We start from the raw sequence: 22,067 nt of genomic DNA, 5'->3' as shown, positions 1-22,067 counted from the left end.
CTGCTGCACAAAATCTGTGCTCCAGAGCCGGACGTGGTGGCGCACGCCTTTAATCTCCGCACTCGGGAGGCAGAGGTAGGAGGATCGCTGTGAGTTCGAGGCCAGCCTGGGACCAGTACTGAATTGCAGGTCAGCCTGGGCTAGAGTGAGACCCTTCCTTGGAAAATCAAAAAACAAACAAACAAAAATTTGTGTTCCAGGAAGCTAGCTTGATTTGTCTCTCGTGGGCTCCAGTGTCCACTGTGTCCCCAGGGTCAACACATCCTCCACAGTGGGAATGAGCTGGGTTCCGGTGCCACCAGCCTGTGGCTGTCCCCCTCCATAGACTGTGATCGAAGATGCCAGGCGTACTTTGTGACCTAGTAAGCACCTTTGCACAGATCATTCTATCCCAGAGATAATGGGCTTCTCTGTGTGAGTGAAAAGACTTACCCAGGGCTGGAGGGATGACTGTGAAGCCTGAGGACCCCGGTTCGAGGCTTGACTTTCCTAGGACCCACGTTAGCCACATGCACAAGGGGGTGCACGCGTCTGGAGTTTGTTTGCAGTGGTTGGAGGCCCTGGCACGCCCGGTCTCTCTCTCTTTCTGTCTTCCTCTTTCTCTCTTTGTCTGTCACTCTCAAATAAATAAATCTTAAAAATTAAAAAAAAAAAAAAAGACTTACCGAGCTGGGTTTTTCAAATGAATTTCACCTTTTTTTTTTTTTTCTCATTCTAATGGTTACTCAGTTCATTGGTTTTACAGATCAATGGGTATCTTTCAGTATATTATGTCAGTGACCAGTGGAAAGCTCAGCTTGAAGCCCATTGCAGGGTACTTTTATTAGTCCCCTTTATTTGTGATATATTCCAAGAACCCGAAATGACAGACAGTACCAAATCATTCATATTACTTCGCTTTTATCCTGTTTCGGACATAAACAACTTTAATGCCTTTTCCATCTTAACTAAGCACTTGCTACGTATAGTGGCCACAACTTGAACATTGTGAGGTACAACAGCTCAGGTGGCATGGATTTATTTTTCATTTCTTTACAATTTCTTGAATAGAAGATTCAGTCTCACTATAGATCTCAGAGTGTAAGTTACTTCCTTGTTTCCATGAACAAATACCTATCAAGAAACACAACTTGCCGGATGTGGTGGCGCACGTCTTTAATCCCAGCACTCAGGAGACAGAGGTAGGAGGATTGTCGTGAGTTCAAAGCCACCCTGAGATTCCATAGTGAATTCCAAGTCAGCCTGAGATAGAATGAAACCCTACTTTGAAAAACAAAAACAAAACAAAACAAAACAAAAAAACCCAAAAAACCAAAAAACAAGAATGACAACTCAAGGAAGGAAGGAAGGAAGGGCTTACTTTGGCTTACAGCTCCAGGTCATGATGTCATGATGTCATGATGGTGCAGGCACGGTGGCAGGGGCTTGAAGCAACTGCTTATATTCAATCCACAACCAGGAAACAGAAGAACACTTGGCAAATTTCAGCTTATCATTTGGTGTGAGACCCCAGCCTGTGGAATGACGTTAGGGTGGGTCCTCCCAACTCAATTCATATAATGTAGGAAATGTCTTCATGGCTGGAGAGATGGCTTAGTGGTTAAGGTGCTTGTCTGCAAAGCCTATAAACTCATGTTCGAATCTCCAGGTCCCATGCAAGCCAGATGCACAGTGACCTGAGCATGCAATGTCACACATGTGCACAAGGGAGCGCATGTGTCTGGAGTTTGTTTGCAGCGGCTGAAGGCCCTGGCATGCCATTTTGCTCTCTCTCTCTTTCTCTCTCTCTGCCTCTTTCTCTCTCCAGTAAGTAAGAAAAAAAAAAAAAAGAGTGGGCATGGTGGTGCACACCTTTAATCCCAGCACTCAAGAGGCAGAGGTAGGAGGATCACCATGAGTTTAAGGCCACCCTGAGACTACAGAGTGAATTCCAGGTCAGCCTGAGCTAGAGTGAGACCCTACCTCGAAAAATAAAAAAAAAAAAAAGAAAGAAAGAAAATACATTCAGACATCTCCAGAAATTTGTTTCCATGGTGATTCTAAATCCTGTCAAGGTGACAACCAGAGATTAACCATCACATTTAGCAACCTCAGTATGTGATTAATTTTTTTCCCTTAAGTTGAGAACTTTCATCGTTGGCTCCTCTTTGGCTTATCTGAGTTGCCACTGTCATTACACTTGTGATCTGGGACTGTCGTTCTGGAATGCAAGTGGGGAATACCATAGCAGTCAATCTGATGACAGGCAGCCAAGTGGCTAGTGGACAGTGTGGACACACTAGACAAAGGGTTGATTCACATCATGGGCAGGCTGGAGAAGGACCGTGCAGGAGCTGATCACACTACTAAGAAAGGCAAGCTAGAGCTGGAGAGATGGCTTAGCGGTTAAGCACTTGCCTGTGAAGCCTAAGGACCCCGGTTCGAGGCTCGATTCCCCAGGACCCACGTGAGCCAGATGCACAAGGGGGCGCACGCGTCTGGAGTTCGTTTGCAGTGGCTGGAGGCCCTGGCGCACCCATTGTCTCTCTCTCTCGTTCTGCCTCTTTCTCTCTCTGTCTCTCACTTTCAAATAATAAATAAAAATAAAAAATAAAAAAAGAAAGGCATACTAGTTACAACTTATGAACTGAAATGGGGAAAAACTGGAAGCATTTCTTCTAAAGTCAGGAACAAGAAAAGGATGTCCACTTTCCCCACTTAAAAATTATCCTAGGGCTGGAGAGATGGCTTAGCGGTTAAGCGCTTGCCTGTGAAGCCTAACGACCCCGGTTCGAGGCTCGGTTCCCCAGGTCCCACGTTAGCCAGATGCACAAGGGGGCGCACGCGTCTGGAGTTCGTTTGCAGAGGCTGGAAGCCCTGGCGCGCCCATTCTCTCTCTCTCCCTCTGTCTTTCTCTCTCTGTGTCTGTCGCTCTCAAACAAATAAATAAAAAATTTAAAAAAAAATTATCCTAATGCATGATTCTTTCTGGAATTTTCTATTTAATGTTTATAGACTACAGTTGTCCATTGGTAAAGAAAAGTATGAAAATTGAAGTAAATAAAGGAAACAGTGTACTTTTATCTGATTTTTTTCTGAGATTAATTTTAATAATTAACACTAATTGGGTACCTACTAGGTGTCCAACACTATGCTGGTATTTGTTATTTCATTATTTCTTCTTTTAAAAATATTTATTTTTACCCGGGCGTGGTGGCGCATGCCTTTAATCCCAGCACTTGGGAGGCAGAGGTAGGAGGATCGCCGTGAGTTTAAGGCCACCCTGAGACGCCATAGTGAATTCCAAGTCAGCCTGGGCTAGAGTGAGACCCTACCTTGAACCCCCCCCAAATATATTTATTTACTTATTAGAGAGAGAGAGAATGGGCACACCTGCAAACAAACTCCAGACGCATGTACTGCATCTGGCTTACATTGGTCCTGGGGAATTGAACCTGGGTCCTTATGTTTTGTAGGCCTTAACTGCCAAGCCATCTCTCCAGCCCTTGCTGTTGGTTTTAACAATGCAACAGCCACTTGAAATTCCACCACGAAGTGTGCTGTTCTTTAGGGTGCCTGTTACAGGCCATTGCTGCTGCACAGTGTGCCATGCATGTGGCATGCACATACATCACAGAGCAGCAATCATATGTCTAGGGCATTTTGTAGGTTATTTTAGGCTGAGACTACATAGTAAATTCCAGGTCAGCTTGAGCTAGAGTGAGACCCTTACTCAAAAAAAAAAAAAAAAAAAAAAAAAAGCTGGGTGTGGTGGTGCAGGCCTTTAATACCAGCACTTGGGAGGCAGAGGTAGGAGAATTGCTGTGAGTTCGAGGCCACCTTCAGACTCCATAGTGAATTCTAGGTCAGCCTGGGCTGCAGTGAAACCCTACCTCAAAAAACCAAAAAAAAAAAAAAAAAAAAAAATTTAGGGATGAAGAGATGGCTCAGTGGTTAAGGCACTTGCCTGCAATGCCTAAAGACCTGGGTTTGATTCCCCAGTAGCCACATAAAGTCAAATGCACAAAGTGGTGCATGCATCCGGAGCTCATTTGCAGCTGCTGGAGGCCCTGGCACACCCATTCTATCCCCCTTTCTCCTTGCAGATAAATAAACAAATGTTTAAAAAATAGTTTAGCCAGGCATGGTGGCACACGCCTTTAATCCCAGCACTTGGGAGACAGAGGTAGGAGGATTGTCATGAGTTTGAGGCCACCCTGAGACTACATAGTGAATTTCAGGTAAGCCTGAGCTAGAGAAAGTTAAAAAAAAAAAAAAAAAAAAAACCAATAAAAATAAATATTTTAGCCAGGCATGGTGATGCATACCTTTAGTCCCAGCACTTGGGAGGTAGAGGCAGGAGGATTTCTGTGAGTTTGGGACCAGCCTGAGATTATATTGTAAATTCTAGGTCAGCCTGGGTTATAGCGAGACCCTACCTTGAAAAGCCAAAATAAAATAAAAAGACTACATATATATATATATATATATATATATATATCCAGAGGTGTCTTTAATAGATAACTGACTTTACTAATGAAAGCTTCTTTCTATCCAAGTCTTACAAAGAGTCCTGGAGTCCCTTGTTCCGGCAGTCAATGCTGCTTTTCAGACGCACCCTGGTTGCCCCCATCCCTTTCAGCTTGGCCAGAGTTCGGATCAAGAGACACCGTATTGGGACGTTGGAAGGGCCCCCACTAGGTCATCCTGACTCCTCCAACGGTCATGAAAGTGGACGAGACAAACCAGAAGAGGATTAGACTTACTTTTTATGAAACAAGGGGGCCTATGTATGGCTTTAGGCAAAACTTGTTGCTTTTATGCCAATAAATCAGGAATAATCTGAAATACACTGGCTTTAGTTAGAGGAAATCTCAAAGAAAGAGAACTTCAGAGATGGGCCACTAGTAATTGGTTTCAGTCTATGTTTAGTTGGTCTCTATGGCTAACTTCCCTTGGCTCTTCTGTTGCTGGCCCCCTGATACTACTGATCTTAGGCCTTACCATAGGACCCTGCATTATTAATGTTCTAAGTAGATACATAAAGAATAAAATAAATTCTGTTAAACTCATGAAAAAAACTATATATATATATATATATATATATATGTATATATAAAATTTATTTGAGAGAGAGAGAGAGAGAGAAAGGATGGACAGGTCTTTCAAAGCCTCTAGCTGCTACAAATGAACTCCAGAAGCATGTGCCACTTTGTGCATCTCTTTATGTGGGTACTGGGGAGTCAGGCTTTGCAGGCAAGCGTCCTCAACTACTGAGCCATTGCTCCAGCCCCTCATATTACTTTTCATTTACTCCCTGGTGATTGGCATGATGTACCAGGGTTCCCATAACACAGATCAGGAAACTTAAACATACCGGAGTGACTAGGTCACACAGGGAGCTTGGAACCTTCCATCGGCGCCTCCTCCTCCAGTGTCTCACTTTGTCCTCACGCCACCCTCTATAAACTTATGTCCCAATTTCTCAAAAAAAAAAAAAAAAAAAAAGACATTCACTGACACTCACAAAAGCATTCTTCCTGGGAATTCAGCTCTGGGTTGTGATGATGACCTCATGTCAGTTCCAGGGCAAAGTTCTGGAAGGTTCTGTGCAGAGTTTGTTCCTCTGTGGAAATTGCCTCTGGGTGTCCTGAGCCTCAAGATCACTCTGCATAGACAGCACTACTAAACTCACAGAGCACCCCAGACTTGCTTGGTTGTACATAGACATCATCTCCACACAGGGCTCTGGAAGAGGAGAGGGTGAAAGGCACTTGAGAAACTCCCTGCCCCTCTCCGATAACTCTCCCTATGCATCTGAGCCACCTGGGTCTCATTTGCACCATTTGAAGTATCCTTTCTAATAAATGGGTTCATATAAGTGAATTCCCTGAGTTCTGCGGTTCACTTTGCTAAGTTAATCAAGGCTAAGAAGGTGGTCATGGAAATCCCAGCGTATAGCCGAAGTCAGAAGCATAGGTGACATGGGCTAGAGATGGTATAGTGAACACAGGTCAGTCTGGGCTAGAGCAAGACCCTACCTCAGAACACCAAAACACCAAAAAACAAACAAACAAACAAGATTCTTCCATGTTTAATCAGTTCAATTTTGGACAAATTTCAGACTCAACTCAAATTAATTGAATCTTTTGGTCAAGACCAAATAAATTCATTGTAAAAGGATTTTTACTATATTTAGAATCAATTTAACATCTTTCATTTGAATAATAAGATAAATATTTGGGATATTTTGTCAACTTCCTGTTTCTAAGGAAGAAGAACCTATAAAAATTTCAGGAAAAATATTTCAGAAGCTTTGGAGACATCAGAGAATCCCAAAGAAACAAGGCTGTCAGTTCATTGACTGAATCTGGGAGACACAAATAATTCTATTTAATAAACACGATGACCCTATTTTTTTTTCCCGAGGTAGGATCTCACTCTAGCCCAGGCTGACCTGGAATTCACTATGTAGTCTCAGGTTGGCCTCAAACTCATGGTGATCCTCTTACCTCTGCCTCCCAAGTGCTGGGATTAAAGGTGTGCGCCACCATGCCCAGCTACGATGACTCTTTCTTAAAGACAATTCCAGGGACTTAAACCATTTATGGTCAGTGAACTCAGAGCCTTGGCTAAATGGAAAATACAGAGGAAAGGTGGGCTGAGAAGAGTAGACGCATAAGAGAAGGTGAGGAATTCTCACGTGAAAATGGACAGTTATGCCTGGTACCCTCACTAATTGTTTTTTAATATATTTTATTTATTTATTTGAGAGAGAAATGGGCACTCCAGCCACTGCAAATGAATTCCAGACAGGTGCATGCGCCCCCTTGGACATCTGTGTTATGTGGGTCCTGGAGAATTGAACCAGGATCCTTTGGCTCTACAGGCAAAGGCCTTAACCATTAAGCCATCTCTCCAGCCCCACTTACTAATGTTTTAAACTGATTTTAGGAAGCATGAGCTACAGGCTATTTTCAAAGGAGAAGGTAGAAAGGAAATGACACCTATGATTTGACTTGTGTGTGTCCCAGGCCAGCTTTCCCAGGTAACAGAATGGCTGTAGGGCCAGAGCTTTGACCAAAACACGGTGAGTTGGCCACATTTTAAATTAGAACAAGCCCCATCTAAACTTTAAAGAAATACTATGAAGAAGGGATCCCTGGGAGCTGGGAAGATGGCTCAACAGTCAAAGGCACTTTCTTGCAAAGCCTACAGGCCAGGGTTCAATTCCCAAGCCACCCATGTAAGCCAGGAGCAAGAAATGGCACATGGGTTGGAGAGATTGCTTAGTGGTTAAGGTGCTTGCCTATGAAACCTAGGGACCCAGGTTCAATTCTCCTGTTCCCATGTAAGCCAGATGCACAATATGGCACACGTGTCTGGAGTTCATTTGCAGTGGCTGGAGGCCCTGGCATGCCCATTCTCTCTCTATCTGCCTCTGTCTCTCAAATAAAATTTTACAAGTGGCACACATGTCTGGTATTTGTTTGTAGTGGCAACAGGCTTGGTATATCTACACACACACACACACACACACACACACACACACATAAATAAAAATAGAGTTTTTCAAAAGGGAATGTCCGATGTTGGAAGGACTCAGCCCTGAGCCCAGAACTATTGCTTCCTCGCACAGAGGTCCACAGTTCTGAAATACATCGCCCCCTTCACGATAGTTTAATAACTCAATCCAAAGTGCTCCAAAACATGAAATGCTCCCAAACCCCATACTTTATCATGAGCTGCGAGTAGAAATTTCTACAGCCTTCCCCATGATGGGTAACAGTTGGTTCAGTATTCTCAGGGGATAAAAGACCTTATAGATCCCTTCCACTTTGATGTTTAGATTTTGGTGCATGCACATAATCAATCAAGAATATTGGAAGCTGGGCGTGGTGGTGCATGACTTTAATCCCAGTTCTCCGGAGGCAGAGATAGGAGTATTGCTGAGAGTTCGAGGCCACCCTGAGAATACAGATTGAATTCCAGGTCAGCCTGGGCTAATGTGAGACCCTACTTTGAAAAACAAAAACAACAACAACAAAAACAAACAAACAAACAAACAAACAAACCAAAGACTATTGAGGCTGGAGAGATGGCTTAGTGGTTAAGTGCTTGCCTATAAATCCCAAGTATCCACGTTCAGTTTCCCGGTACCCATGTACAGCCAGACCCACAAGGTGGCACATGCATCAGGAATTCATTTGCAGTAGCTAGAGACCCTGGCTCACCCATTCTCTCTCTCTTACTCTCTATCTCGCAAATAAATAAAAAATTATTTTATTTTTTATTTATTTGTGTGTATGTGTGTGTGTGTGTGTGTGTGTGTGAGAGAGAGAGAGAGAGAGAGAGAGAGAGAGAGAGAGAGAGAGAGAGAGAGAGGTCACGCCAGGGCCTCAAGCCCCTGCAAATGAATTCCAGACACGTGCGCCACCTTGTGCATCTGGCTTATGTGGGCCCTGGGGAATCAAACCTGGGTTCTTTAGCTTTGCAGGCAAATGCCTTAACCATTATGCCATCCCTCCAGCCCCCCAAAAATATTGCATACAGTTATTCTCAATGTGTTTACGGTGTATAAGCTAGTTTTGTGTTAAGACTTGAGTCTCATCCATGACATATTTCATTAGGTACATATAAATATTCCAGAATCAAAAAAAAAATCCTAAATCTTTGAAACATTTTGGGTCCCAAGCATTTAGGATAAGGGGTAATCAGCCTATATTTATCTTTTCTTGTGATTGCATTTTGGGCAATGGGCATTTATACTTGGCCAAATTTAGTAGTGATGAAATAGGAATTGTCTCTTAAGTTCCTGTTCTGGGCTGTTCCAATTTGGTGATTGGAAAAAAAACCAAAGTATGTGTAGGAAGAAGCTTCCTGAACACTCACTTATAGAGGTTGTCCATTGTGACAACCTAAGAAGTACAAACGTTGTCCCCAGAGTTGTGAGGGAGAACATCTTCTTTTTAAGTATTTTGTTTATTTATTTGAGAGCATGAGGAAGAGGCAGACAGAGTGAGAACAGGCACACCAGGGCCTCAAGCCCCTGCAAACAAACACCAGATGCATTTGCCACCTTGTGCATCTGGCTTACATGGGACCTGGGGAATCAAACCTGGGTCCTTAGGCTTCACAGGCAAGTGCCTTAACTGCTAAGCCATCTCTCCAGTCCTTTAGTTAAGTAGAAACTTTGTATGGACACACCATATGTTGGCATCACCATTTCCGTCCTCCCTGCCCCGATTCCAGGGAGTTGCCCTCCTCAGTGGGATTGCTGGTATTCCCCATGGAGTTGTGGGTTGTGAATTGTAACGGGAGCAGGTCAGGGCAGGGGCGGTGGGGGGAGAGGGGACACAATGCCTCTGGACATTCCCTCTGTGGCTCTTAATCTTCCTGACCCCCTTTAAGGCAAAATTCCTTGAGCTGTGGTGGGTGTGTTTTTATTTTTATTTACTTATTATTTACTACAGAGAGTGGGTGGGGGGAGGCAATCAGAGAAAGTCAGAGTATGGGAGCTCCAGGGCCTCCTGCCACTGCAAATGAACTCCAGATAGATGAGCCACTTTGTGCATCTGGCTTTACATGGGAATCAAACCCAGGCCATTAGACTTGCAAGCACGTGCCTCAAACCACTGAGCAATCTCTCCAGCCTGAGAAACTCTTTGAATGGAGGGTAGGCACCAGGTCACATGAGGATATTTGTTGACTGTAGAAAACCAACTTTGGGCTGGAGAGATGGTTAAGCACTTGCCTGTGAAGCCTATGGATCCTGGTTTGATTCCCCAGGTCCCATGTAAGCCAGATGCACAAGGTGGCAAATGCATCTGGAGCTTGTTTGCAGTGGCTGGAGGCCCTTGTGCACCCATTCTCTTTATATATATCTGCCTCTTTCTCTCTCCATCACTCCCAAATAAATAAAAATAAATGAAAATGTATTTTTAAAAAAGTCGACTTTGCCCCACCTCTTCGGTTGAAAAAGTCATTTATGCTTAATGTGAGAGAATGATTATTAGTGATTTTTTTCTTTATGCTTTGTTGTATATTTTACGTCTTTTTGGAATGAGTTACTTTTTTTTTTGTTTTTTTCAAGGTAGGGTCTCACTCTAGCTCAGGCTGACCTGGAATTCACTCTGTAGTCTCAGAGTGGCCTCGAATTCATGGCGATCCTCCTACTCTGCCTCCTGAGTGCTGGGATTGAAGGCATGCACCACCACACCTGGCTAAATTACATTATTTTAATAATGAGTAAAGATCCTAAAGAATGTAAAACTTAAATTAAAACATTTTATGCCTACCAATTTTTTTCGCTGGTCATCCATATTTCCATTCAGTTTGTCATCACCATCCTTCTGAAATGTTTCTTAAAAACAACAACAACAACAAAAAAAAAAAAACTCAAAAAACAGGGGCTGGAGGGATGGCTTGGTAGTTACAGTGTTTGCCTGCAAAGCCAAAGGACCCAGGTTCAATTCCCCAGGACCCATGTTAGCCAGATGCAAAAGGGGGCACATGTGTCTGCAGTTCATTTGCAGTGGCTGGAGGCCCTGGCACACGCATTCTCTCTCTCTCTCCCTCTTTCTCTGTCAAATAAATAAATAAATAATAAAAAAAATTAAAAAAAAAAACAATTGCAATAGGAAAATTCCCAGAATGACTCTGGCTGTAGCTTTTGGTCAGACTGACTGATGCTCTCTGTCTGCACAGCCATGGAGAGCCCCAAGGATCACATATTCCAATTACACTGTGGTGAGGACAGGTTGCCATGCTTGATTTGATTGAAAGAGACAGTAGTTGGATGAATGCTTGGAACTGTTCCGTCCCCATGTGGATTCACAGTCTTAGAAACAGTCATCCTTTTTGTACCGTTCCCCAAATCCTAAGCTAACACACCACCACTACTACTCTCACTGTTTACAATGTCATGCCCCCGACTATTTTTTAAGGTAAGGTCTCACTGTAGCTCAGGCTGACCTGGAATTCACTATGGAGTCTCAGGGTGGCCTTGAACTCACAGCAATCCTCCTACCTCTGCCTCCTGAGTGCTGGCATTAAAGGCGTGTGCCAACACACCTGTCATGCCCCTTTTTGATGGTGGAGGGAATGGGCTTTCTATTACAAGGCTCCTTATAAACAGGCACAATTGAATAGGGGACCCCCTAGATAGAGCGTCCACATGGACTTCTATGAGACCTCTGCAGGAAGGGAAAGGAGTGGTTAAAATACATTTTATAAGGCTGGAGAGGTGGCTTAGTGGTTAAGGAGCTTGCCTGCAAAACCAAAGGACCAAGAACCCACCTAAGCCACATGCACAAGGTGGTACATGTGTCTGAAGTTCATTTGCAGTGGCTGAAGACCCTAATGTGTCCATTCTCTATCTTCCTATCTCTGTTATGTGTGTGTGTGTGTGTATGTGTATGTGTGTGTATATATATATATATGATATTTTATATATGTATTAAACACACACATATCAAATAAATGCAGGCATTCAAAATGATATTTTAAGTACATCTTTGAGTTCCTACTCATACTTCAATAAGGTCCATGTGGTGCCAAAGCCTTGGGTCCCTATTCCCTTAATAATGGGCAGATATTTGCACTTTGTCAGATCATGTGCATGTGGTTTTCTCTGAGGTTCTATACCTAACTTTTCTAACGTAGATCAGGATTGATATCTGGAAGAAGGCAGGAATATTTTTACTATCACAGGAAGTTGGTGGGCTTGGCTGTCCTTTTCAGAACTATAACAAGGGTCTAATTACCAACCCAGACCCACTGAGTCCTCGCTTTTATCTGAGTGAAATGCCAGCATGCCAGCCCCTTCCCGTTCTGCTGATTGAGATGATGGGAAGGCATTGGAATGGAATGACGTTCCACAGCCACAGGGGAATCAACTGTGGAGAATCATCAGTGTAGGCTGAAATGAATCTGAAAGCTGCGTGACATCAAGACCATTACAATTTGCTTTTGGATATTTTTTTGTTTTGATTATGTCAATGGCTCAAATTTCCAAGTTTCCATCAAGATGGCATTTTGGAAGTTGAATTCTTTTTTTTTTTTTTCCCCAAGGTTGAGTCACACTCTAGCTCAAGCTGACCTGGTGGCCTTGAACTCATGGCGATCCTCCTACCTCTGCCTCCCAAGTGCTGGGATTAAAGGTACGCGTCACCACTCCCAGCTGGAATTTGGGGTTCTTGATCTTCCCAGGGGAGCTAGAGACTTTGACAGTGTATTCACGCTGCGTAAGTGCTTGTCCCCTTACGTGCAATCAGAGACATGTCACCTGTCTTTAATAGAACACACTCTTGTCTCTGACCGCAGGTCCTTGAAAGTAAAGTTTCTATGATGCAGGCTGTTGGCATTTCCACAGAAGCTGCCCCCCCCCCCACCGGAATTCTGGCTCATGTGTCTGTTCACATCTCAGTTTTGCATCTTAGGCATCTTGCATCCTACCAGGAAATCACGACTTTGATAAGCTGGCCTGGTCACCCAAGGACTGGAACAGATGAACTCTGTTGTAATCGAGAAGGTTTAGGAGAGTGTCGCCATCTGTTTCAGTTTGACACCCTTGGGGTGACTCTACCTTGGCAGGGTCACTGTGTTCCAAGCCTTTAGCTCTTTGCAAGGTCACATGTTCAATGTCATCAGATCCCCCAGAGAGTTTCAGGCTTTGGGGTAGACTGATTGCCAGTAATCCAGTCACAAAGGGCTGATGACTAAATCTACCTTGTAACGTGCTGATGAAGATTAAATAAGAATGGATATAAAACTTATTTATTGGGATGGGGAGACGGCTTAGCCGTTAATGTACTTTCTTATAAAGCCTGCCTGCCCTGGTTTGAATCCCTAGTACCTATGTCAAGCTAGATGTCCAAAGTGGTGCATGCATCTGGAGTTCTTTTGTACTGGCAAGAGGCCCTGGTATACCCATTCTCTCTCTCCATTACAAATAAATAAATTAATTAATTAAAAAAATAATACAGCTTATTTACCTTGAGCCTGGAACCTATAGTAAATTCCCTATAAATATTGACTTTTATTTTATCCACCAACATGTCAAATATAATATGCACAGCACAGAGTAAACACCAACAAATATTTGTTCTGGGTGGTTCCTTCTAGGACCCACACACAGGGTCATCCATGAGACTGTCATTCACTCTGTGATTAAGCAGGTCACATTAACCAACTGTTCCAGGCCCAAGGGTGTGACTGGCCCTCCCCCTGGAGACACTGGTTGCTTGTCTGCTGAGGTTGCAGAGGTCTTAGCCACTCTGGAGTTGGGGTTTCCCCAGTGAGGCCTCAGCCTCTGTGGGCAGAAGCTCAGTATTTGTCAATGAACTGCCACTGCCTGGATCCAAGGATCATCATGTTCTGGGTTTGGGTCCTAAGAGTTTGCAGATTGGGATTAGTTTTCTTTTTTTTCTTTTGAGAGAGAGAGAGAGAGAGAGAGAGAGAGAGAGAGAGAGAGAGAGAGAGAATTGGCATGCCACCACCTTAGCCACTGTAATGGAATGACAGATGCCTGCGCCACCTAGTGGGCATGTGTGACCTTGCATGTGCATCACCTTTGTGCATCTGACTTGGGTGGGATCTGGAGAGTCAAACATGAGTCCTTAGGCTTCCCAGGCAAGCACCTTAGCGGCTAAGTCATCTTTCCAGCATGGAACTCATATTTTTTTCTTTTCAAAATTTTTTTTTTTATTAACAACTTCCATGATTGTAAGCAATATCTCATGGTAATGCCCTCCCTCCCCCCACTTTCCCCTTTGAAACTCCATTCTCCATCATATCCCCTCCCTATCTCAATCAGTCTCTCTTTTATTTTGATGTCATGATTTTTTCCTCCTATTATGATGGTCTTGTGTAGGTAGTGTCAGGTACTGCGAGATCATGGAGACCCAGGCCATTTTGTGTCTGGAGGAGCACATTGTAAGGAGTCCTACATTTCCTTTGGCTCTTACATTCTTTCCACCATCTCTTCTGCCTTAGACCCTGAGCCTTGGAAGCTGTGATAGAGATATTGCTGAGTGCTCCTGTCACTTCTTTCCAGCACTATGATGCCTTCTGAGTCATCCCAAGGTCACTGCCATCTGAAAAGAGAAGAATCTACCAAAAGTGACAATAGCATTAATATAAGGGTATGAACATTAAGAGAAGTGCTTACTAGGCAGTTTGATAAGCATAGTATATCCATTTAGTCAGACAGCAGCAGCAAACGTTACACCCCTGGAGCTCATGACTGCCCCTGTTTTAAGTTTTCAGTATCAGGGATGTATTTCCCCTCCCCCTCCCCCTCCATGGAGCAAGTCCAATTAGAGGGCAGTTGGTTTCCACCATGACAGACGTGCCACTATTGCACCCATTGGATCATTTGGCCTGGCTGGCCAAATATAAGGCATGCAGTGTCCACTGTTGAGTATCTTCACTGGTGATTTCTCTCTCTCCCATTGAACTGCATGCAGAATGGCTTCTTCCAGCTTTCTGTCAGCTGGTCTACATGGAGGAGGTTATCAGCTCAGTTCCAGCAGGATTTCTCAGTGGCCTTGCTGCCCAAGTATGTGGAGTCTTCAGCAATAGGGCCTTCCCATCTGTTTCTGGTGGGAAACCAAGGGCCTTGGCAATGGCCTGTGATGTTTTGGGGGTATCAGGGACCTCCCTGGCCAACAACTCACTGGAGATATCCCATCCCTGGCACTGAAAAATTTCTAGCAACAATCTATGGCTCCTGAGTGCTGAAACTCATTTTTTAAATTAAAAAAAAATATTTTTTTTTGAGAGAAAGAAGTAGCGGGGGAGGGGAGGAGAAGGCAGCACCAAGATTTACACCCACTGCAAACGAACCCCAGACACATAGGCCCCCTTGTTCATTTGGCTTACGTGGGCCCTGGGGAATCAAACCTGGGTGTTTAGGTTTTGCAAGCAAGCACCTTAGCCACTAAGCCATCCAACCAGCCCCCACCCCACCCCACCCCCTTTTTTTGAGGTAGGCTTTCTCCAGCTCAGGCTGACCTAGAATTCACTATGTAATCTCAGAGGGGCCTGAAACTCATGGCTATCCTGCCTCCTCAGCCTCTCAAGTTCTGGGATTAAGGGTGTGCACCACCATGCTATTTAACCTCAGTTCTCTGGAAGAGCAGAGACCTGAGAGAGAGAGAGAGAGAGAGAGAGAGAGAGAGAGAGAAAGAGAGAGAGAGAGGATGGCACACCAGGGCCTCCAGCCACTGCAAATGAACTCCAGACACATGTGCCACCTTGTGTATCTGGCTTTACGTGAGTCCTGGGGAATTGAACCTGTGTCCTTTGGCTTCACAGGCAAGCACCTTAACCACTAAGCCATCTCTCCAGTCCTGGAATTCATTTTTTGTACTCTTACCTAACACAAAGGTATACTGACCTCCAGTCTGTGTTGGAACACCCTCATCCACTTCTGTCTATTGAGATAATTAACCAAATCCTTGGGAAACTGAGAACGAGTCCTGACATATATATATGAGCCCGGCGGCTTCAGCAGGGAATGCAGTGAGGGAAAAGATGCAAGTCTGGGAAGAGAAGACCTCCCCACATGGTGAGGCTGGCAGGGGGGATCTGGGTTGTAGACTAACTGGGTCCAGTAGAAAAGTACATCACACCCAGTAGATGGAGGAGGAACGGAGCTCACTAAGGCTGGAGGGTGGGGTCCACGGATAAGGATCCGTCCAGTTACCTCTTCTGGGAAGGAAATGCAGCTAAGGGTGGAAGGGATCAGAACTTTAATTCCATTCATCTGTGCCTTCTTCCTGGGATAACCAGAGCAAATAGTTTTCCACCTGAGTGGGAGAATTTTGTCCCTTTCTCCAGAGATACCAGGCAGTGACCCCACTGTCTGGAGTAACTAGATGGATGGGTGGAACCTAGGTAACTCTTTCATGCTGTCTTTTTTTTTTTTTTTTTTTAACGACAGGACAATTCTTTTTTTTTTTTTTAATATTTTTTGTTCATTTTTTATTTATTTATTTGAGAGTGACAGACACAGAGAGAAAGACAGATAGAGGGGGAGAGAGAGAATGGGTGCGCCAGGGCTTCCAGCCACTGTAAACAAACTCCAGATGCGTGTGCCCCCTTGTGCATCTGGCTAACGTGGGACCTGGGGAATCGAGCCTCGAACTGGGGTCCTTAGGCTTCACAGGCGAGCGCTTAACCACTAAGCCATCTCTCCAGCCCTCATGCTGTCTTGAGTAGCATGCAAAAAAAAACTTGGAGGCAGGAGATCCGCTGACCTTACTGCTAGGGAAGTCCTCTCACAGTACACAGTGTACAGGGCTAAGACTTTCTCCTTGGTCACAATGAAAGGCCCTAGTTGAGGGATGGAGGGATGGCTTAGTGGTTAAGATGTTTGCCTGCAAAGCCAAAGGACCCTGGTTCGATTCCCCAGGACCTACATTAGCCAGATGCACAAGGGGTGCACGTGTGTGGAGCTCATTTGCAGTGGCTGGAGGCCCTGGCATGCCCATTCTCATTCTTTCTCTCTCTCTCCTTCTTTCTCTGTCAAATAAATAAATAAAAATAAAATATTAAAAAAGGCCCTAGTTTATAACTCAGTGCCAGTACTCCTTTGAAAATATTTTATTTGAGAGAAAGTGGAAAAGGTAGAGAGAAGACAGAGAAAAAGACTGGGTGTACCTGGGCCTCTAGCCACAGCAAAGGAGCTCCAGACACATGTTCCACCTTGAGCATCTAGCTTACATGGGTACTGGGGAACTGAACTTGGGTCCCTAGGGTTTGAAAGCAAGTGCCTTCACCACTAAGCCATCACTCCAGCCCTAAATTATATTTTTTATTTTTTTATTTTTGGTACTGGAACTTGAATATCACATTGCCACAGTATTAAGACTGGGAGTCTGTGGTCTATATGATAGTCTCCTTCTTCAAGGTTTTTATGGTCTTCATTACCTGTGGTCAAGTGATGTCTGAAAACATAGGACAACATAATATTCTGAGACACAAAGAGATCCCTTTAAACACACACACATACACACACAAATATATATATATATATATATATATATATATATTGGTTTTGCAAGGTAGGGTCTCACTCTAGCCCAGGCTGACCTGGAGTTCACTATGTAATCACATGGTGGCCTTGAACTCATGGCAATCCTCCTACCTTTGCCTCCTAGTGCTGGGATTAAAGACATGTGCCACCATGCCTGGAAATTGTTGTGTTTTATTATTAGTTTGTTAATCCCTTAGTGTATCTAAATTATAAACTAAACATCACCATGTGTGCCTCTATAAGAAAAGAGCATAGACTTGGCTTGGTACTATTCACTCTTTCAGTCACAGAGCATAGGAGGGTAGGTTTGCTTATTTAACAGTGGTAAATATAGGAAAACCTAGGAGAAAAAAATACTTCCTAATCTTGTTTCTGAATGTTTGTGGGTCAGTAAAAAGTTGATGGGGCCTGGGGAGAATAGAGATACCACAATCTTCCATGTGTCAACATCAGTGAATAAAGATGGGATTTCCTCATATATGGATTAATCAATCAATTTTTAACAAGCCAATTATTTAACCCAACTGTGGCAACTTGCTTTTGAGAACAGCAGACATCATTAAATGAATGCTGTTCATGAAACTGTTATTGATTTTTTATGGCTTTTTTTATCTATCCTTGGGCATTTTTTTTTTATGATCAGATGAGGATAGTGTTTATGCCTTGATTGTGTTTACTCTCTTTAAGAACATAATAAAGATAAGTCGAAGCAACCCTGAGGGTTTATGAAAATTACTGTTCATTTTAAAAGGCGAAAGATTTATACACTCCAAAGAGAGTCCAGGGTATTGATTGTACATTTAAAAAGGCTCTGTAGGGCTGGCACTATGGTTTAGCGGTTAGGGCGCTGGCCTGCAGTCTATGGACCCATGTTCAACTCTCCAGATCCCACATAAGCCAGACATACAAAGGCAAGCTCAATGTCACACATGCCCACTAGGTGGCACAAGCATCTGGAATTCAAGTGCCTGGCGTGCCAATTCTCTCTCCCTCTCTCTCTCTCTAAAAAGTAAAAATAAAAAAGGTTCTGTAACACTTTAAAAATTTTAAGAGTCCATGAATCACCTAATATCTGTTGGCCAAGTATCACTGAGGCTTTAAAAAATGATTATTTCAGCCAAGCGTGGTGGCGCACGCCTTTACTCCCAGCACTCAGGAGGCAGAGGTAGGAGGATCGCCGTGAGTTCGAGGCCATACTAAGACTACACAGTGAATTCTAGGTTGGCCTGGGCTAGAGTGAGACCTTATCTTGAAAAAACAAACAAACAAAAAAAAGAGATATTTTGTTAATCAGTTCTGTAGAAATTTGCTTTGTTTTTAGTGTCTCATTTTATCATGGGCTTGTTAACTTTTCCTACTGCTTCTGTGTGATGCTTTTCCTGTGGATGGAAATTGGGCAACCACTTATATCCAGGAAATCACTTGCATGCATGAGACCCTGGGTTTCATTCTCTGAACCACCAAACAAAAAACAAAATGAAGGGCTGGAGATATGCCTTAGCAGTTACGGCGTTTGCCTGCAAAGCCAAAGGAGCCAGGTTCGATTCTCCAGGACCCACGCAAGCCAGATGCTCATTCTCTCTGTCTCAAATAAGTAAATTAATTAAATATATTTAAAACAAAAGCAAAATAAAACCTCGAGAGCCTTTAATCCCAGCACTTGGGGGCAGAGGCAGCAGGATCACGTGAGTTCAAGGCCAATTTAATAGTTAATTCCAGGTCAGCTTGAGCTAGAGTGAAAACCTACCTTGAAAAACCAACAACGAAAAGATGAAGCCGGCCTGGAGAGACGGCTTAGCGGTTAAGGCGCTTTCCTACGAAGCCAAAGGACCCAGGTTCAACTCCCCAGTACCCACATAAGCCAGATGTACAAGAGGGCGCACACATGTGGAGGCTGGAGGCCCTGGCGCCCCCATTCTCTCCCTTCCGTCTCCCTCTCTCTCTCTCTGCCTATTTCCGTATATATCTCTCTCAAATAAATAAATAAAATATATATTTTTTTAAAGATGAAACGTCTCATTGAATTTCCTCTCTCTTCTGATTGCGGAGCTCATCAGAATGCATGACTGGCACCGAACTTGGAAAATAAGAGAAAAACGCCCCTGAAGGCTGGGCTTGCTGGAGAGTTCCCCCATGTCCTCTGGTAGACCTGGATTCCTGTGGGCTCGTTTTAAACTTCTGTGCCAGAGGAAGACACGAGGGAGGATTGGAGAAATCACAGCAAAGGGCAGCTGAAAGTTCCATGCTGGCTGGTGGATCACGAGGAAGTGGAGGGAAAGCCAAGAGCGCCATGGGAATGAAAAGAAGAGGGAGAGAGAAACACGCACGGCAACACCAAGGAAACTGACAAGAGGAGACCCGGACAGGACAGCGGAGCCCGTGAGAAGCGCTTCACAGACGAGCAGGTTCACAGAGGCTCAGATCAAACACAGCGAGGTGACCGGACCCTCCCGGGATCCTTGCTTTCCCCGGTTGCTCTAAAACTCTGCGAGAGACAAGGCTTCACAGTTTTTCTAAACCTGGAGTGTGCTGGCCGGTGAAAGGCAATTATTAAGTTTTCAGGGTTTGTGAGCTAGTTGTTAGATATGTTTATTTAATTTCTATTCGTGAGGGGAAGAGAGATGACAGATTGATTGAGGTTGGGCACACCATGGCCTCTGGCGCTGCAAACAAACTCGAGACACACGTGGGTACTGGGGGCATTGAACCTGGGCCGTCAGGATTTGCAAGCAAGTGCCTTTAACGGTTGAGCCATCCTCCCAGCCTGATAATTTAAACATTTAAATCCCATCAACTTTTTTTTTTTTTTTTTTTTGGTTTTTCGAAGTAGGGTTTCACTCTAGTTCAGAATTCACAATGTAGTCTCAGGGTGGCCTCGAACTCACGGAGATGAGGTTGGCTCTCTAGCAACCATATACGTGCCAGGCAGGTGTGGTGGTAGGCCTGAGATGCCAGTGCTCAGGAGGCAAAAGGAAAGGGGATTCCCAGGCCACGCTGGCTGAGTTGTCAAGCTCTGGAAGTGAGAGATAAAAACCAATAAGGTTGTGATTTAAGGTTTGATTCAGGTGTCCCCTATCAACTTAGGTGTATTGAATGTCATGTCCGCAGCTGATGGCAGTTTCCAAATTAAACTCTTCTGGAGACAGTGTATTGTTGAGGGCGTGCTTATGGGTGTGATAGCCAGCTTCCTCCTGCCAGTGTTTGGCACATTCTCCTGTTGCTGTTGTCCGCCTGATGTTGCCCAGGAGATGATGTTCACCCTCTGCTCATGCCATCGTTTCCCCTGTCCTCGTGGAGCGTCCCCCTTGAGCCTTTAAGCCAAAATAAACCTTTTCCCCCCATAAGCTGCTCTCAGCTGGGTGTTTTCTGCCAGCAATGTGAACCTGACTGCAACATAGGTGGAGAGTGATCAGTGAAGACACTGCCATCGACCTCTGGCCTCCACACACTTGTGTGCACACACAGGGGCATGCACACACACACACACACTCACGCCACAATACATATGCATGCAACAACAACAATGTAAAAGTAAAAGTGGACTGGAGAGGTGGCTTAGCAGTTAAAGCACTTCCCTGTGAAGCCTAAGGACCCAGGTTTGACTCCCCAGCCCCATGTAAGCCAGACACACAAGGCGACACATGAGCGCAAGGTGCCACATACGTCTGGAGTTCAGTTGCAGTGGCTGGGGGCCCTGGCTTGCCAATTCTTTCTCACTCATAAATAAAAATAAAAAATAAAACCACAATACATAAAAAAATTGATCACTTCTTAGCATTGTTTCTATGCCTCAGTGTTCTGAAGGTGGCCCACGTCTCTTGGGTGGAACTCCAGAGAAGGGTGTGTTGCTGGATAATCCTTCCTTCCTCCAGAGAAGGGTGTGTTGCTGCATAATCCTTCCTCCCTCCAGAGAAGCATGTGTTGCTACATATTCCTTCCTCCCTTCATAGAGGTATGTGTTACTGCATATTCCTTCCTAACTCTGCCTTCAATAAGTTCCCACTGATGGATGGAGTGGGAGTATTTATTCATGGATATCAGCAAATGCTACAAATCAGGCCTTAAAATATCGTTAGGCTAATCGTTTGAATGTAACAACATGGTGACAGAAATGTTAATGTTGAAGATTAAACATAATGTGTTGAGTCGATCAGTATTACACTGTGGGTTACACTAGAAATTGGGAAAAATAGTCTTCAATGGTTCTAAAGTCACTATCCAATTTATCAACAAATTGCTTGCACCTCTGAAGGGGAGTGTCATTTCACCATATGTCTTTGTTGCTTCATTTTTGTCTTAACTTTTGTTATGTGAAGCTATCAACCAACATTCCCGTCAGAACTGCATTTGTTCATCAGTTACAAGCACTGTTGGCTGTAGATACAAGTGTTAATTGCACCCTGTTGCAGTCCGGTTCACATTGCTGCTTAGAAATCACCCAACCAAGAGCAGCTCATGGGAAAATGAGGTTTATTTTGGCTTACAGTCTCGACAGGGAAGCTCCATGATGGCAGGGGAAAACGATGGCATGAGCAGAGGGTGGACATCACCCCCTGGCCAACATAAGGTAGGCCATAGCAAGAGTAGACTGTGCCAAACACTGGCACGGGGAAACTGGCTATAACACCCATAAGCCCGACCCCAACAATACACTCCCTCCAGGAGGCATTAATTCCCAAATATCCATCAGCTGGGAACCTGACATTCAGAACACCTAAGTTTATGGGGGACACCTGAATCAAACCACCACATTCCGCCCCTGACCCCCATAAGTTGATAGCCATACATGACGTAAAACACAATGCATTCAGTCCAACTTTAAAAGTCCCCATAGTTCTTTTTTTATCAATTCCAATGATGTTCATACATCCCCATAGTCCAAGGTCTTTTAACTGAGCCATAATACGAAAAAGTCCCCCCCAAACCCAAAATGGTACAGAATAAACATTCACATTGCAAAAGACGGCATTGGGTATAGCAAAGAAATATTCAACTAATACAAGATTTAAAATGAGGGCAAACATCAAACTCTGTAGCTTTAAGTCCA

Source organism: Jaculus jaculus, chromosome 15, assembly GCF_020740685.1.
Source record: "Jaculus jaculus isolate mJacJac1 chromosome 15, mJacJac1.mat.Y.cur, whole genome shotgun sequence".
Lineage (NCBI taxonomy): Eukaryota > Metazoa > Chordata > Mammalia > Rodentia > Dipodidae > Jaculus > Jaculus jaculus.
Note: the sequence above shows the minus strand (reverse complement) of the source record.